We start from the raw sequence: 19,257 nt of genomic DNA on the forward strand, positions 1-19,257 counted from the left end.
GGCAAGTGCCTTTCCCATGCCTACACAAAAGCCCAGACTGTTGGCGTTGCCAAGGATTTTTACCGATGGGGTGAAGCTCACCTGGCTCTCTGCGACAATTCTAAGATGTAAATCGATGGGCCCATATGGAAACTGAGTGCAAAGCAGAAAGAAGATGTTACACAAGCTACTAGTCAGCAGGGGGAAACACTGGAACACTTGTGGCAGCTAAAATAATTGTAGGTAATTATGAGGCATAGATTTCATTGGGTTGCTTATGGAGCTGCCAATCAAATGCCCAGATGCTGTAGTTTCTGTATAACTTCCACCTTTAACTTCTGCGTAACACCGGACCTTTATTGTCAGGCGGTGAAGTGTGCATGGTGCCTGTCTTGCTTTATATGTGCAAGGCGGCACTACAGGTGTTGAGGCAGAAGATAAGAGAGCTATCCTGAACATAACCTCCACTTCAATATGAATAGGAAACCTACATAGAAAAGACATGTAGTGGCCAGTGGCCATATCCTAGGTCATAGCAGGGGATGTCGAGGCGGGGAAGGGGTCTGCCCAGAATCACACACCTTGGCTCAAATGGTTGAATTTCAAGGTCTACAGTTAGAATGTCTTGGAGAGGTTTACTTACAAAACATCCACATTTCTAATTAAAGCCACATGACAGCATGTAATTCCTTATAGCAACATCTTAAGCCAAAAGAATATCGTTGTGGTTTTAATGTTAAACTGTAACTCCCAGAATGCAAGTAAATGCCAACCTGAAAAATCTATTTAATCCCACAGTACTTTCAGTGATTTAAAACATGTAATAAAATAAGTTGTGAAATAAACAAAGATAGATATGTGTGCTCCTTCCGCATCCATCCCACTAGTAGCCTGTGCCAGCAGTTGCTGCAGCGCCAAACATGTGACATGGAGCAGCAGCAGCAGCAGCAATGTGATGGGCTGGTGGTGGGCCGATCTAGGTCTAGCACTGAACCGGCCCGGGCCGCGGCGGCTGCCGGTCCCAACCCTGGCTTTAGGGGGCCAAGATTTCTTGGGCCCTAGCACTTATATTTTGACAAATTAAGCACTGTGTAAGCCTTCATGTTGTCCCAAGGGATCGCAAGAGCGTCCCCAAGGAAGACACTCCAAGCCCGTCCCTAGAAGCATAAAGAGGAAGTTTCCGGTTCGTTGAGGTTGCAAAGAGGTCCACCGCTGGAGAACACCATTGCTGGAAGATATTGGTGAGAACATCAGTGTTCATCTCCCACTCATAACTCGCAGCAGATTGGCGGCTGAGGGAGTCTGCGGCCAAATTGATGTGACCTAGAATGTACACAGCTTGAAGCCAGACATTGTGTTGCATAGCCCAATTCCAAATTTGGATTGGTAGATCCACCAGAGGAGGAGACCTGGTGCCCCCCCCCCCGTTTGTTGAAGTAGAACATTGCATGCAAATTCGACCCAACCTGTTGGTGATAGAGGGCTGAAAAGCCTTGAGCGCCAGAAAAACTGCCAGGAGCTCTAGGTAATTGATATGGGACCACAGAGGTCGTAGACCCTGAGGTGACTCAGTGTTGCTACCCAACCCAGAAGGGAGGAGTCTCTAGTAAGCGTTACTTTTGGACAGGGCTCCTGGAAGGAAGTCCCCAATGAAAGGTTGCTGGCGGAGACCACCATTGAAGATCCGCTGTCATGCAGGATGAGACTGGAATCATTTTGGAGTGCCGCTCCATAGCTTGGGACCAGCAGCTCCAAAGAGCAAGCTGAGTGTGCCTCGTTTTCAGGCGTGAAAGAGGTAGAGCTAACACGCAAGAGGCCCAGGAGTCTCTGGAACCACCAGGCTGACATGTGGGAGGTCTGCAGGAAGAGCTGGCACGTGGTTCTAAGGTCTGTAATCCTATCCGACTTCAGGAACACTCTGGTACTGACCGTATCCCAATGGAAACCCAGAAAGATCAGGTCTTGAGCAACAGTCACCAACGATTTCTGCCAGTTCACTGACAGCCTAAGATGCAACAGGAGCAGAAGGTGTGACTGAAGATTGGCCATTGCGGCTTGTGGGCAAGGGCTGCGCAGGAGCCAATCGTCCAGGTATACCTATAGATAAGCTCCCTGCTGTCTGAGAAATGTTGCGATGACCGCCATCATCTTCGTAAAGACACGCAGCTGTGGCCAAACGGTAGCACTCGATATTGAAAGTGTTCCGTTCCCACCGAGAACCACAGATATTTTCGATGCAGGTTTTAGATCAGGATATGCATGTAGGCATCCTGAAGGTCTACCACAGTGAGACAATCGCCCTTCTGGAGAGAGGACTTTATATGGCTGGGCGTAATCATCTTGAATTTCTCTTGGCGTAGAAAGAGATTGAAACTGGAGAGGTTGAGGATAGTGCGCAGGTCAGCCTGGTTGTGTATGGGCACTATAAACAGACGGGAGTAATAACCTTCCCCTTGCTCCCGCAACCAAATAGGCTCCACTGCTCTGAGGTCTAGAAAGAACTTTCTGTACCTCGGCTTTGTTGAAGAGGAGGGTGAGAGGGTGGGGTAGGGGCGAGGGGCGAGGAGCAAGCAAAAGCCCGCCAGGGTGATGGACAGAAACCCTGGATGATTCTATTGCATTTCCAAATAGCAGTTCCCTTGTGGTTTCAGCTGTCACCTGCCATTTGGCATTGCTGCTTGAAGCAAATAGATCTATCTACAGGACACCTCAAAGGTTAACAGTTTTTGTGTAATCGCTGGACAAAGCTCCCATTTGAAAGAATGCGCTCGGAGTCTGCTGAGCCTGTCTGCTTTTGCATTGTTCTGGCCACATGAGCCGCTTGAAGCATCATCCCTTGCACTACTGCCCACTCCTAGATCTCCATTGGTAAGAAGCACAAAAGAGGGGATTTGGTCCCTTCCTGCTTGTTGACATAGAACACTGACATTGTACTGTCCGTTAGGATCAGTCCTACCATCCCCTGCAACAGAGGGACGTATGACTTTAGCGCTAGGATATGACTTTTAGTTTGAGGTAATTTCTATGTCTTTCCTTGTCGAACCTCGACCGTAGATCGTGGGTTGTATGTATCCCCAACGTAGCTGCCCACCTTCCGAGACAAATCTGTTGTCACTATCAAAGTGTGGGGAGCTGGATGCAATGGGCCTTCTTGTGAGTCAGAAGAAGGACACAGCGGGGCTGTGGCCTGGAGCGCCGACGATGCGGCTGCTCTCCTGATGGCCTCTGTGGGATGCCCCCTGTGGCTCACATTTTAGGGTGATTCTGGTGAATTATTTTATAATTAGACCATTGGTGACAGCGGCCGAAAACATGAGGCTCCTGCTGGCGCATTATTAGAAACCTGAGTCCCAGGAGAGGTGGAGTGTGAGCCTGATTTTCTCTGCGGCAACTCTGCCGCATAATCCAAAATGGCAGGCAGCACAGTGAAGCCCAAGGGGTCCTGCGAGAGGGAGAGAGGGGCCCGCGACTCCGGCGAGCCCCACCGGAATACTTCATCGGCGATGTCCTCCCTCCGGGTGCTATTAACATCATTGGTGCCCCGGCGGACCTGCGCTGCTGAATGCCTGAAAAGAGGTGTTGCGGAGCCTCCCTGCAGTGTCCTCCCACCCCCGCCTCCATCTGTGATCTGAATTGGAGGCCCGCGACCTCGGGCCAGCAGCTCTGACGGAGCTCCTGGTGGCGTGCGGAGGTCAGAGGAGTCACACAGTGGGAGCCCGGGGGACCGCCCCGGACCCAGCGGACCCCCAGCCCCACCAGTCACCAGTGAATGGTCCCCTCCGGCGGCCCTGCTGGACCCCCCGACCCTCATCCGGACCATCACTGCTCCGCCACACGAACCCGTCCCAACCCGAGGGCTCCACCATCTGCCTCGCTCACATCTCTGGGACTCCCTGGCCACCTCAAGACGCTACAAGTCGGGTAACCCCCCCCCTACCCGCACTTCCAGCCCGAGACACAGGGTCCGATCCTGCGGCCCACGAGGGGCCCTAGTGGAGGGAGCCTTGGGTGAGAGAGAGGGGGAGCCCCCCCTTATGCCAGCCCCAACCTACACACTACGGGCGAGCCGTCTACCTACTGGCGGTGGGGCTTGCTCCACTCAGGAGGACCCGGAGGTCCCGGCACGGCGCGGAAGCGTGCCGTGGAAACTAACAAAGAGACTCTCACTGCCGCCGGGATCCCCCTCGCTGGACTAAGTAAAAGCAACCCGCACAAGCTCCATTCAGGACCCTCCTCGGCTTCGTTCATCTCCTGGGGCGCCAGGCCCACTTGCCATTCTTTTTGAAGAGGGACAGAGAGAACTCTCCCCACATCTGCCCCGTTTAGCATCTCACGAGCGGGTCAAGTGATACGAATTGAACCCACTTGAGCTCTGCCTCAGGGACGCTACTGACCCAACGCAATGGAGGGCGTGACCCTAAAACCACCAACTGAGCTCTTACTCCCACCGGAACCCCTGATCGAGTAAAGTTAGGGCAACGCACTCAGACAGACCCCGGAGGGAGCCATCTGGCATTAATTCTCCTTTTTGCCTCGCCTGCAGAGCAACTTTCCCTCCCCCTCTCTCTGAATCATCTCCTGGGGCGCCCCGGCCCACACATCAGCTCCCCCCGCCTCCTCTGGCTGCCTAAAAGAGGCCCCCTACCGCCACCCACAATCTGAAATACCGAACAACTTTCCCTCCAGCAACTTTACTACCTGCATCAGCGAATCATCATTGCCCTGAGTGGGCAGAGCCATACAACACCCAGCCACCCCTAATTATTACTGGTTCAACAACCTGATCGCCTTATACACCATGGCTAAACAAGCAAAATCCAGTAAGAACCCAGACATTGCCACAATGATATTATCGGCTGACAAAAGAAAGAAGCTGGACCCCCCCCCCCATTTCCACTCCGCAGGAAGCCCCGGAAGACAAAGAGATCCTTGCAACTAAAAGCAATATTCTAGTATTCATGGCCGACATTAAATCTGAATTCAGGTCTTGCATGACCCAACTTCCCACAAAATTAGAACACACTGACCAAAGGGTGACGTAGACTGAACAGAGATTGGGGGAGGTCGAAGATCATGCTCAGGACCACTCAACCGCCTTGGACGAAATTCAATGCTCGATTAGGACCCTACAGGATAAATGTGAAATTCTGGAATTCAAGCAGGAAGACCTTGAGAACAGAGCGCGACGCAATAACCTCCGAATTCGAGGTATTCCAACCACGGTCCCAGACAAAAACCTGGCGGAATACATGGGTGACCTCTTCCAGTCATTGCTCCCACAATTAGACAAATCTCAGCTCCTCCTGGACCGCACCCACAGGATATGCCTGCATCGTGGGGTAGAAACGGACTCCCCACCACCCCCCAGGCGTCATTACCAGGGTGCACTTCTTCACCACAAAAGAGGCTATTTCATCGATCACCCACACTAGGGATGAATTAACCTTCCAGGGCACTCCCCTTCAGATCTACCAAGATTTATCTCTCCTCACTCTCCAAAAAAGGAGATCCCTCCGGCCCCTGGCTCTCTTCCTCCAGGACCAACAGATTCGATATAGATGGCTTTTCCCAAAGGCCTTACAGTTCACCTACAAGGGCACCCTAAGGAAAATTAGTCACCTTGAAGATGCAGAGAAAATTATGCACGCAACATTTCCTCAGAACCCCTCACCTTCGGAAAGTGCAACTGATAAAGAGCGCACGTCCCCACCAATAACGAAACAGAACTCCTGGTTGAGGGTCCGGAGATTAAGGAAAAAGAAATGACCCAACAGAGACATGGAACGCATAAGATGAAAACATCTAAATACCCAAATTCCCGGGAACCCGGGACATGTCTCCTGTGGCTCCTTTTCCACCAATGGCCTCCTCGACACAGTCGCTCTTCCTTTGGGCCCAGAACATTTCTTTCACCCAATGGAGCTCCACCATTACGTAAATACAGATGAACCTTACAGCAGCCACGGCGGCCCCCGTTTCCCCCCATGGCCCATGCCCGTTTCCAAGGCACAATCCACCTATCAGTCCTTGGAATAATCTATCAAGTTTTCTTTTCGTTTTTTGCCACGTTGGCTGAAAATGCTTGTTTGTCCCTGTTGGCCAGGGGCAGTGCCAGGTCTACAATTCTGCCCCCCCTTACTTACATTTTGGCCCTATCGAATACCTCAGGTGCAGGGCGGCAAGCGGTTACAGACTCGGACTCAGGTTGACTGACCCACACCCATCCCACCACATCCACAACCAGCGGAGGCCTCGTCCTCCATCCAGGAACATCATACTCTTAGATTTGTTTCCCTGAATGTCAAAGGATTAAACTCCCCTGCTAAACTCAAATCAATCTTGTGAAAACTCCAGGATGAAAATGCAGCAGTTGCCATGCTTCAGGAAACGCACCTTTTACCAGCAGACTTTGGACGGCTACGCTCGCAGCATTTTCCAAAACAATTCCTCACCTCTGGAGGCACTAAAAAAGGGGGCACAGCGATTCTCTTCAGGAAGGGATTAAATACTCAGATTCTGGACACAAAACATTGCCCGGATGGCAGTGAAATGCCTATTGTGGGGACAGCTATATTCCTTTGTTGCGGTGTGCGCCCCAAATACGGGTCAAGCCACCTTTTATGAGGGGTTGAGCTCCACTCTTTCTCCTTTTCTAGAAGACCAGATAGTAATTGGAGGCGACTTCAACGGGGTCCCCGATCCCGCAAAGGACAAATCACACCCACCTTCCAATGGCAACTTTGCATTGGCACTGGCACTCTAGAATCCATTTAGCTCCCTGGAAGTGGTGGACTCATGGCGGGTTCTCCACCCCTCAAGAGAGAGACTTCTCCTTCTATTCCTACGTCCACAGAACTTTCTCCAGAATAGACCTTCTCCTAGCATCCCCGCAAATGCTTGCTTACGCCAATGACGTAACCATAGGTGCAAGGATACTATCCGACCATGCCCCGGTGACCCTGGAGATACGAGTACACGAGCACTCACATGCTGCTCAATGCTGATGGATGCTGTATGACCCAATAATCAAGGAGATGCCGCTAAGAGACTCAAAATCGATCAAAAACTTCTTTAAAGAAAACCCTAGCGAGGATACCTCCCTGGCTAACACCTGCGACACTATGAAAGCGGTAATACGTGGGGAGCTGATAGCCCAGGGAGTAGCCTTCCACAAAAACAGGCGACAAACTCGCCTGATCCTCGAGGATGAACTCCAGAAGGCAGAGAAGGTTCATAAAGAGAAAGGTTGGTCCCCAAAGACGCAACGAGCTATTCGTACTGCGCAGAAAAAGATTGAGGCCCACTATGCTGAAAATACGGCGCACCTATTAATGAAAGCCAAACACTTCTACTATGTAAACAGCAATAAAGCAAACAAAATACTGGTGGCTAAACTTGCCAAGACGAAACGATGCAACACTATAGCTGGACTACAGGACCCGCAGGGCAAAATTCACTACGCCGAACACGAAAAACAACGGCTGGCAGCAGACCACCTGGAAAAGCTAATGACCTCGCCAGCATGGAATTTACAGGAGCAAATTGAATATCTATGGACGGCAGCTCTCCCACGACTCCGAGACTCAGCCCGGGACACCCTGGACGCCCCGATCTCAGGTGAGGAAGTAGAGGAAGCCATAAAATCCCTTAAATCTCGAGCCCCGGGCCCCGATGGAAACACCACTAGATTCTATAACGTCTTTAAGCCCCAGCTCCTCGCTCCGCTAGCACAGCTGTTCAACTCCTTTAGGGACACGGGGACAATAATCCCCTCCATGCAAGAATCAATTACCGTTCTTAGATCCAAACCCGGAGGGGACCCGAGGAACCCTGCTTCCTATAGGCCAATCGCCCTGCTGAACATTGACGCCAACATATATTCCAAGATCCTGGTGAGATGCCTATCCCACATTCTGCCTGAGATAATCCATCCTGACCAAACTGGGTTTATCAAGAATAGATCGACAGGTGACAATATTCGTAGAGCCTTGAAGTTGGTAGACCTGGCCTCCCAAGACACCCAGGGACTAGTGCTCATTGCCCTCGACGCGACCAAAGCGTTTGACAAGGTGGACTGGACCTTCATGAGGCTCACTCTGGAGCCCTTTGGATTTGGCCCAGAGTTCTGAACCATGGTCCTGGCTAACTACAAGTCGCCCAAGACCCTCCTTAGGACCAATGGCACTCTTTCTACTCCAATACCCCTAACCTGTGGAACCAGACAGGGCTGCCCACTGTCTCCACTGCTATTTGCAATAATTATGGAACCCTTTGCCCAAAGAATTAGGCTGAATAACCTGATCAAGGGTCCCCCAGGTTGGCCCATCACAGCATAAACTCGCGTTATATGCAGACAACGTCCTTCTCACCATCTCAGAACCCTGCTCCTCACTGACGCACGCTTTAGCGGAAATACACAACTGGACCCGTGAAGACGTAAGGAGCGAAAGTGGAACGGGTTGCCAAAGGAAGCACGATAAATAAGCAAAAGAAAGAAGACGTGCGCCATGACAATGTGGTAGTTAGGAGCGAGCGGAGATGGCTGGAGACTACGCGACACGGCAGGCAAAGCGCGTAGTGGCAAGCAGCCGTGCGCGAACGAAAAGAACTGCGGTCCCAGCCCCCGCGAACAATAGGAGACAAGGTAGCCCCATGGACTGGGAACAGTAGTGCGAATAAGCGCATGATGTGAACGGCTGATGGCGAGGACACCCGCTAGTACAGCAGCGTGTCGAGGCTTGCGGTTTGCGAGCCGTAAGAGTAGCGCCGGAGAGGAAGAGGACACTGGAGGACACACAGCTTACCGCAGCGTGCGCAAACTGTGGAGAGCAAGAAGCAGGGGGCAGGAGACCTGGAAACACGCCCTCAAGAACAATGGTGTAGCACGAAGGACCGTGCTACGTTTCTGGGAGAGTTGGTCTGGGTGCGCACGGCTGGAAACGCAGTCCATAGGAACCCTGAACATCACACGGGCAGCAACCAGCGGCAGCCAAACCCAAGTATAGTGAGTTAGGGGTGACACAGCAGAACGATCGTCGCACGAGGCTGCCTGCACTCACACAGAGGCTTAGAGATAAGCCAACAAGTAAGGAGCGGAGTGTGATTACTGGGAGTCGGGAGCGGACAGTCGTGGGCCCCCCCCCAGAGATCGGCAAGCAAGGAGAACTCCTGAAAGGGATGGCAGAGTGGTGCATGCCCCCCCCCCTGAGATGCTGCACACAGTGGAGTGATTAAGTACAACACTCCTGTAACAGACGTAATGGCCATCAGAGCAAATAAGCCTGTAATCGCACGTAACAGAGCAACAGGCGAGCCGTGGGGCAGGTGAAAGCATAGCATAAGACATCAACTGAGGCCATAGTAAAAGGAAATTGCAGCTGCAGACAAAGCGCTGAGATAATGCCTGGGACAACAATCACTGGGGAGCATTGGAACCTATATCATCGGATGGAAACACATTATAAGTTGTAGCAGTCAGCCCCCGGCAAGGACATGCCCTAGGGCACCAACAGAGCGGAGCAATGTCTGTAAGGGGCGGAAAAGTCAAAAGCAAGCAGCCCATGATAGACATCTTTGCAAAGACACAACAATCTCCCATCACCCCAGCGCAAGGTACGGCAACTGTACCGGCAGATGTGGTCACTCCACGGGAGGATAGCGCAATCCTAACAGCCATAACAGAACTGAAAACCTCATGGGGGGCAGCGATGGCAGACATGAGAACTGCACTGGAGAATAAAATAGATGCAGTGGGAATTGAGGTCAACCTTTTGAGACAGGATGTGAGAGCTCTGGTGGAACGAACGAGCGGCCTAGAAAGTGCTGTGAAGATTAACACGGACACTAGCATGAATAATGCCAAGGAAGTCCACGTATTGAAGCAACAGGTGGCTAACTTGGAGAATCGAGCAGAGGAGGCCGAAGGATGGGCGAGACGCAACGACGTACGAGTGGTCGGGTTCCCGGAGGGGGAGGAATGGCAAGATCCCACGAACTATGTGGAAAACATGATATTGCAGGAGATAGGAGCTGGCAAGCTCTCCCAAGGGTTTGCAATCGAGCGCGAACACAAGGTGCTGATGAGAAGACCGCAACCTGGAGCCCCTCCCAGAGCAATTATAGCAAAAATTTAGAACTACAGAGACCGAGAGAAGATATTGCAATTCTTCCGGAAAGGAGGGACGATAAAAAGGGGATCCGCGACCATCACTGCATATCCAGATTACACCATGCAGGTGCAAAGACAGCGGTATAGCTACGTGGCGATCAAGATGAGATTACGCGCAGCTGGATACAAATACATGCTCCTGTGTCCCGCAAAGCTCAAAATTTTCCACAAAGGCAAAGCGTTGTTTTTTGATACCCCGGAGGAGGTGGCAACATGGCTGGATGCAAACGGCTGTCCGGAACGAGACGAGGAGCAAGACCAGCAAGAAGACGATAAGCGATTATAATGCCATGTAGGGTGGTTGGAGGGAGGAGGGAGCCAGTAAAGTGGCAACAGAACTGGGAAACAGAATAGTGTCGGGAGATGTTAAACAAATGACATTTGGACATGTTGGACTAGAATATAACCCGTGAAATGCAGGACGGGCAGCGATGAAGGCACTTAGACTGATATATAAAGTTGGAGCTATTAGATGGAGAAGGCTTACCCCCAAGTAGTAGCATAGTTGGATCACCATTAGGGTGATATTTCCCTGCTGAGCCGTAAGTACAGCATTCGCTGGAAAAGGGCTAGATGCGGGGGTGCCTGAGATCCAGGGATGGAGCTGGGCAACAGTTGTGGGAGGGTGGGTGGGATTGCAGTGGAAGTTGGGGCAGGGTGGGAAGGGGTGAGGGGGGAGGGATGGAGTTGGGGATGTTGAGGTGTTTGAAGTTGGGGAGAGTTGGGGAGGGGGGGAAGTTGAGGAAACAGTTGGGGTGCAAGCCTACACACCGGAAAGACGATATAAGTCATAGGAGACCTTAAAATAGTTACTTGGAACGTTAGGGGGCTCAATAGCCATTTAAAAAGGAATGAGGTTATGATGTACCTGCGCAGGCAGAAAATTGACATAGCCTTGCTACAGGAGACTCATTTAACGCAAGAGAAGCTGGAAGTGATTCGAAAGAAGTGGAGGGGGACTGTTGTGTGAGCAGCATATTCAGCCTATGCCAGAGGGGTAATTATCTGGGTGGCACCGCATGTCCTGTTCCAGCTATTGCAATCTACAGCGGAGCTAGACGGGAGGATGGTTGTAATGAAGAGGCTGGTGGAAAACAGAGAGATATGTATTGTAAACACATATGCCCCAAATCAGGACACAGTGGCATATTTCAGAACCCTATATGGCAAACTCAGTGGGAGCGTTAGAAGGGGAAGTGATCTGGGGAGGAGACTTCAATTGTGTATTAAACCCAAAAATAGATAGATCGGACACCAGAATAGATAGACCCACTCCAGCTGCGAGGACATTGCAGTCATTATTAGCGGATTTTGGGTTAGATGACGCATGGAGGTCACATCATCCGCAGGATAGACAATATTTGCATTATGCAGCCCCTCAGAACCTACATACTAGACTGGACTATGTGTTTGTTTCACATGAACTAATGATAGAAATAGCGCAAGCAGAGTATAAGGCGAGGGTCCTCTCCGACCACTCGCCGCTGATGCTAGTATGGCAATAAGGGCCGCTGAGAGCAAAGATACCGACATGGCGCCTGCGAGCAGAGACGTTGAAAGACAATGTATTTAGGGAGGACATGCGAGAGGAAATAAGTTATTTTGAGATAAACACTGGCAGTGTAGAGACAGCAGGCAGACTCTGGGAAGCCTTTAAGGTGGTGGTGAGGGGGAAACCCATAGCTAAATCCAAAGGACTAAAAGGTGGGATCTTGACCGAACTGCAAGAAGCGGAAACCGAGCTAGAAATAGCGTTGAAAAGGGGAGGTAATACCAAAGAAGATACTGAAGCAGTACTTGACCTGTAACAGAAATGCACGGGATACTGGGAAACATTATGTAACCTCAACTATAAAAAGTATATAGAGAGACAGTATGCAGGAGGGGATAAACCAGGGAGAGTTCTGGCATGGCTATATAAAAACGAGACCCCCTAGACCCACAATTAGAACGATAGCGAAGGAAGATGGGAGCATAGTAGATACTCAAGAGGGGGTTAATCAGGAATTTGTACATCATTACAGGCTCCTGTACGGAGACGAGGAAGGAAGCGACAGCAAAGAAATAGGAGAAACGTTAGAGGATATTGGATTACGCCAGATTAGTGGAGAAGAGAGAGAGGAGCTGGATGCACCAATTACCCTAGAGGAATTGGAGGAGGTAGTGAGGCAGCTACCCACTAGTAAGACCCCGGGGACTGATGGACTCCCAAGCGAATTCTATAAAACATACAAAAATGAGGTACTGCCCCCGCTCTTAGAGATGCTCAATGAAGCATATGAAGTAGGGAAACTACCAGAGTCCCTATGAGAGGCGGTTATTATACCACTCCCCAAACCCAATAAGCCTGGCCGTGACTGCGGCTCTTACAGGCCCTTGTCAATGTTGAACCAGGACAGTAAAATATTAACGGCAGTTTTGGCAAACAGAATGAAGAGGGTCATCAATAAGTTAATACACCCTGATCAGACTGGCTTTGTCCCCAATAGTAATATATCCAACAACCTCAGGCGTCACTGAATATGCAAACGAGATGAGGGTGAGATAGCGAAAGTATCGCTAGATGCAATAAAGGCCTTTGACTCGGTCAGATGGCCCTGGCTAATTGCGACCCTGGCCAATTATGGTACAGGAACGGGATATCTCAAATGGGCCAAGCTATTATACAGCGCACCACTAGCCAGGGTTAAGACAGGAGCGATAATATCAGAGAGATTGCAAACTCAGTAGAGGTACTAGGCAGGGATGCCCATGGTCCCCCATGCTATATATTCTGGCCCTAGAGCCCCTGGGAATATATCTGAGGCAGCAGTATGACGTAATAGGGATCACCATAAAATGGGAACTGCATCTAATTTCCTTGTACGCAGATGATATGTTGTTGTACTTACGCTATCCGGAAGAGAACCTCCAATACATATTAGAAGTGATGGAGCGATTTGCAAAGCTCTCAGGCATAGCTGTGAACCCCGGAAAGTCCTGTGTATTTCCACTGGGCAGGTATAGAGGGATCCCGCTAGAGCAGTTGCCGACCCTGCAGATACCATGGGAGGTCAACACATTCAGATATCTTGGGGTAGATATATATCATACAGTAGAAGCAGAACATGAACAGAATACGAAGGAAACAGTTAAGGAAATTGAGAATAGCATGAAGTTTTGGGTGAAGCTCCCCTTGGTGATGATGGGACGGGGGGGCAATGCTTAAAATGGTGGTATTGCCCAGACTGTTGCACTGCTTTGCGAACATCCCATACTTAATACCTAGAAGATTCTTTGCCAGGTTAGACAGCGTATGTAGAGAATTCCTATGGCACGGGACGAGGAACAGGATGGCTCTATGAAAGCTACAAAATTCATATGAGAAAGGGGGCATAAAACTACCAAAGTACAACATTTATTATATAGCAAGCCAACTACAATATGTAGCTAAATGGCTCTCAGAGGAGCCGACCTTAGAATCCAGACTGTTTCGAATGGACTGCGCCCCATTCTTCTTAAAAGAGGTGATATGGTTGCCCAGGTCGGAGATGGAAGAACGCCCGAGGATGATGATGCTTGGGTGGGAGATATTTATTTATTTTATTTATTTATTTATTTGGATTTGTATAGCGCACATCTGCCCAGGGGCATCGTGGCGCTGAAAGCATTCTTACTTGTTACAGGCAAACATGGTATAGATATAGATACAGTGCTGAACATATATGCATGTTTATATACAGTTGTGCTTATTTACATACAGTTGTGAAAAAACAGTTAGGAAGGTGGGGTGGAGTTAGTTAAACAGCGTGGTTTTGAGTAGTCTGCGGAAGACATGGTAAGAGTTTTCGTTCCTAAGCGCTGTGGGGAGTGCGTTCCAGTTTTTGGGTGCTAGGTGTTGGAAGCTAGACCCCCGGCTTTGCTACTTTTGAATGTAGGTACGTAGGTCTGGTTGGTCATGTGTGACCTTGTGGGTCTAGTGGATGTGTTAAGGGTGATTCTTTCAGAAAGATAGGGCGGAGCTTTGGCTGAAAGGCATCTGTGGGTGATGGCCATGGATTTGAATAGTATCCGTTCTTTTATTGGTAGCCAGTGGGCTTCTTTCCTGGCTTGGGAGATGTGCTCCCTTTAGGGATGCTTAGGGCTGCTCTTAGAGCATTGTTTTGTGTGACTTGCATTTTTTTTTTTAGGTTTTGTGCAGACTTGCCAAAGAAGAGAGCATTGCAATAGTCCAATTTGGTACCTACTGTGGCTCTAGCTACGGCCAAGCAGTTTTTGGTGGATAGGAAGGGTTTAACAGCGTTGATTATCTTCGTGGTGAGTGCGGCAGAGGAGGCTATGGCATTGACTTGCCGTGTCATAGAGAGAGTGGAGTCAAGGTATACTCCTAGCGTTTTTACTGCAGTGGAGACTGCGATGGTGGAGTTATCTATGTTAAAGGATTTGTACTGCGGTGGGAGTTTGTTTAGTGTTTCTTTGGTGCCAACTAGTAGGATCTCTGTTTTGTCCCCGTTTAGGCAGAGGCTGTTGGCTGCCATCCAGGTTTGGATGGCTGTATAGATCTTGGTTAATGCTGCTGCGTCTTGTTCATAGACCCCTGTGAGAGGGAGCAGGACTTGCGTGTCGTCGGCATAATTGGTGTATGCTATGTGACGACGGTCCAAGTCATTGAACAGTGGGAGGGTGAAGCGGTTGTATAGGGTGGGTGCAGTGCAGGACCCTTGTGGGACGCCACAGTGGATGGTGGTGGGGGTAGCGCTTGCAGAGTCTGAAAAGACTTTCATAAGTCGGCCCTCGAGGAATGATTTGACCCAAGAGATGGCTTCTGGCGAGAAGTGGGCTTCATTTTTGAGTTGCGTGCCTAAAATATCGTGATTGACCAGGTCAAAGGCGGCAGATAAGTCTAGCAGGAGCAAGAGTGCAGGTTTGCCTTTGTCCATGATGTCATTTAGTTGGATTTTGAGGTCGAATAGGGCTGATTCGGTCCCATGCCCCGGGCGGAAACCCGATTGCCTTTTTCCTAAAATGCGGTTTTCTTCCAGGTATTCCTGTATTTGTGTGTAGGCAACTTTGTTGAGGATCTTGAGCAGGAAGGGAACGGTTGTGATGGGTCTATAGTTGTTGGCGTTTTCGGGATCTAGAGTGGGTTTTTTGAGAAGAGGGCGCTCCCAGGCTTCTTTTAGGCTGGTTGGGACTGAGTTTGAGTTGAAGGACGCATTGATGAAGGTTTTAAGAAATGGTGCTAGTGTTTCTACGCAGTCTTTAACTAGTTTAGCGGGGCAGGCGTCGCCTTTACAATTAGGTTTGATTCTGTTGACGATGTCGACTACCTCTTTTTCTGAGACTTCTCTAAATTTGAAAGGAGTAAAGAGCTTAGTCTTTGTGTTCTCAGTCACAGTTTCCGTATGGGATGCTGATAGGTTGTGCTGAGTGAGATTTTTGTGGTGGTCTATGATTTTTGCTTGGAGGAGTTCAATTTTGTTTATGAGGGCAGACTGTATGGTGTTACACCAAGCTTGGTCCTTAACAATCTCTTGAGACTTAGTAGCCGGTGTGTATAGTTCCTTGAAGATGGCGAAAAGCTCTTTGGATTCAGAGCAGCCGTTGGAGATTCTTTCATTGTAGGACCCGTATTTGGCTGCTATGATACTTTTTTTGTATTGGGTGGCCAGTGATTTGTAGGAGAATAGCGAGGATGCGTTGGGCGCGCTTTGCCATAGGTTTAGGGCTTTGCGTTTTTTGGTTCGTAATTCTTTTAGTTCTGCTGAGAACCAAGTATTTGAGTGTTTGGTATTTTTTGATTTTTTCTTTTGTAGAGGGGCGATGATATCAATGGCAGTGCTAATGGTGGATTTGTAGATATCCGCCAGCGCAGCTGGGTCTGATGTGGCAGGGAGGTTAGAAGTGAGGGTGTCTAGGTAAGGTAGGATATTTTCTTTGGTGATGTTCTTGGCGCTTCTGGCCTGGGCTGGAGGTGCTGGCTTGAGTTTCTTTCCCGAGTTGTTAGGAATAGGGATGAGGAAGTGAATGAAAAAGTGGTCGGACCCTGGGGAAGGTGTGATGGAGCTGATGTCAATGCCACAGTTGTGGTCAGCTATCCAGTCAAGAGTACGTCCTTTGTTGTGGGTAGGATGGAGTACTTTATGTTCAAAGTCCAGTTCCTGGAGAACTTGTGCTAGTGTAGTGGAGGGTCTATCTTTCTGGTCGTGGAGTCCCAGGTTAAGGTCTCCTAAAAGGATAGTTTTGGTTGTAGTTTTAAGGTTTTCCCCTAGTAGATGTGAGAGGTTGTCCTGAAAGTCCAGTATTGGGCCTGGTGGGCGGTATACTAGATTGAGGGTGATGGTGGTATTGGGAGAAAGTGCGATCTTGGCAGATAGCGAAACTACGTTCTCCCCTAATTTGGAGGAACGTTGTCTTATTTCTAGGTGATCTTTGGCTATGAGGGCTACCCCCCTACCTGTGGATAGTGTTCTGTCCTGTCTAAGGATGGAGTATCCTGATGGGATGGCTAGGGAGATGGCCGGGCCGGCGGCATTGTGTAGCCAGGTTTCGGTGATGGCGAGAATGTCAAGGTTGAGGTTGGTTAGAAGGTCATGAATTTCAGTAGCGTGGGCAGGGAGGGATCTGGCATTAATTAATGCACATTGTAAATCTGGGCGTGGCAGTGGAGGTGGGGTGGTATTCTGCCCTTTGGCTGCCTTCTTGGTAGTGGCCAGTTTGTGGTGTTCTGTAGTTGGTTTGTTTACAGTTTTGGCTGGTTGGGTTTGCGGTGAGGATCTGGAGCGGAGGCCTAGTATTTGATTTCTAGAGTTAGTAGCTCTGGGGCGCGTCGAGGGTGTGCTAGGTTTGTGATCTGTGGGTTTGGTGAAGAAGGATGGAAGGAAGGGTGTGGGGGGGATGAGTGCTGACGGTGGGGGTGTGATGTTGGGCATGATGGGTGAGTGCAGGGCAGCGATCAGCTATCAATCAACATTGGCTAGGTATAGGCAACACAATGGCTAAGAGTGGGCAACACAGTGGCTAGGTATAGGCAGCCGGGCTACCCATACAGTTATTAATCATGCTCACTGTGAGAGTGATCAGCATGTGCATGGCATAGTGGTGTGCTTACAGTAGCACGTGCTATGTAGCGGGCAATAGTCTGAATAGTTAAATGTTAGGGGCAGGAATGCAGAGTCAGCGGTTGGGATCTCAACAGTGTTACCTTTGAGTTGGGTAGCGTTGGTCGGTGTAGTTCAGGCAGGGGTCCTGGCATGCGGCATGACGGCTGGTGACAGGCTGAGGACAGGTCCTGGCCTTGTCTCCTCGGGCCTTGCTGACGTGGGCCGGCTCACAGGATAGGCTGCAGATAAAGGCCTGGCAGCCAATCGGTGTGGTCAGGGGGAGCCTGAGGCTACTGGGATCACAAAGGCTGTCCGTTGCGGCGGGCGGCCATCTTTGAAAGCTTTTTGCCTCGTGTTGGGCAATGGTGTCCTCTGCAAAAGCACTGTGGGTGCACACCAGTGCAGGGCAGTGGGCCTTGGGGCAGAAGGCAGGGTGCTATTAAGCACTAAGGGGTGATTCCAAGAGAAACGTGGATGGAAATCCGACGCACGTGGAGGAGTGCATTATTGCGTGGGATAGCATCCGCAATCATCAGGACGCTTACCGTAGCGTCGGGATGGCATCAGGCTGCCTCACTGCTCCTGCAGTGGTCCGGGGAGCTCCTGCTCCATAGAGGGCTGCTGCTATATGGCGGAGAGCCTGTCAGTTAATGGAGAATCCATCCCTGTGCTCCCCGCAGGTCCCATTGGTCGCTTTGACGGGAAAATAAAAGCAACTAAGACTAATGATTAGGAAGCATTGGGAACCAGTTGCGATAGCAACAATGGCCGATGTGTGACAGGAGGGGAATATACGGGATTTTGAGGGGCTGGTGGAGGAAACGGGGTTACATGCGCGGCAGTATATTGCATATCATGAGGGTGGTGCAGCGAATTCAAGAGACCTGGTCTGATGTAGTACTAGCAGATGAACCGGATGCCACCATAGACATGATATATGACACAGCAGAGGAGGGACATGAAACATCCAGATTATATGAGATGATAATGACCAAGTGGGGAAGGAAGTGGTGCAACTTATACTGGACTGGGAAGAGGAAGTGGGGGCCCCGATGAGTGATGGGATGTGGGAGCGAGCCCAAGGATATCATAAAAAAGCGTCAAGAAACGCCAGATTACAACAGATACAATTATATATAACTCACAGGGCGTATATGACACTCCAAAGGATAGCCAAATTCAAAAACGCAGGGCGACAATCATGCCACAAATGTAATGAAGAAAACGCTGGAAAGGTGCACATGTTCTGGTCATGTCCAATAATAGAGAGATTTTGGGGAGAAATAGCACAAAAGATGGAAGAAAAAGGGAACAAAATAGGGATGGATACAGCATGGGCTTGCCTGATAGGAGGGTTTCCTAGACCACGTAAACTCAAGCATGTGAGTAAACTGAAAGATCTAGCGTATGTTCTAGCAAAGAGAAGAATCGCTATGGGGTGGAAGGCATGCTATAGACCAAGACTGGATACATGGTGGAAAGATCTACAAAAAGGGGCAGAGGCAGAAACTACTGTGTGGAAGGAGGCATGCAATGGGGGGGGGGGAGGAAGAGGCTGGAACCTTACTAGGTTGGAGGCAACAACTATTTGGGCCCTTGCATGAAGTGTCAAGCGACCAGGATCCAACAGGCATCGCTGGAAAGGAATCCCTACTGCAGGATGTAGCAATGGAAAATGAGAGAGAGTAGGCTTGGCGGGGGGGGGGGAATGGGAGATACAGTGGACCTGGATGCAGCAATGTATATTCAATTATTATTTGCACTGTAAGTTTGGTTTGTATTGTTTGTTGAAATAAAATTAATACAATTGTTGAATTCTTTTTTTTTCTAAACTATGGAAAGGTTACTGGCTTTTCCATCAATTTCGACAAGTCAGCGGCCCTAGGGGTGGGGATAACCCCAAGGGAACGAGAAGCCTTCATCCCAATGTGCCCTGTTCAATGGAAGACGAGAGCCATCCCTTAGCTGGGGGTTCAGGTTCCGGCCGATCCAGGCAACGTGTCCCACGTGAATTTCCCCTGCTCTTCA

The 19,257-nt window shown here is 49.9% G+C and overlaps 1 protein-coding gene across 2 annotated transcripts in view; it reads right to left on the reverse strand.

Moving 5' to 3' along the window:
* ADGB (androglobin) overlaps positions 1-19,257 on the reverse strand; it is a 2,161,023-nt gene that overhangs the window by 1,631,945 nt on the left and 509,821 nt on the right. The gene's annotated exons all lie outside the window — the stretch shown is intronic.

Source organism: Ambystoma mexicanum, chromosome 4p (assembly GCF_040938575.1).
Source record: "Ambystoma mexicanum isolate Mex_15411 chromosome 4p, UKY_AmexF1_1, whole genome shotgun sequence".
Taxonomy (NCBI): Eukaryota; Metazoa; Chordata; class Amphibia; order Caudata; family Ambystomatidae; genus Ambystoma; species Ambystoma mexicanum.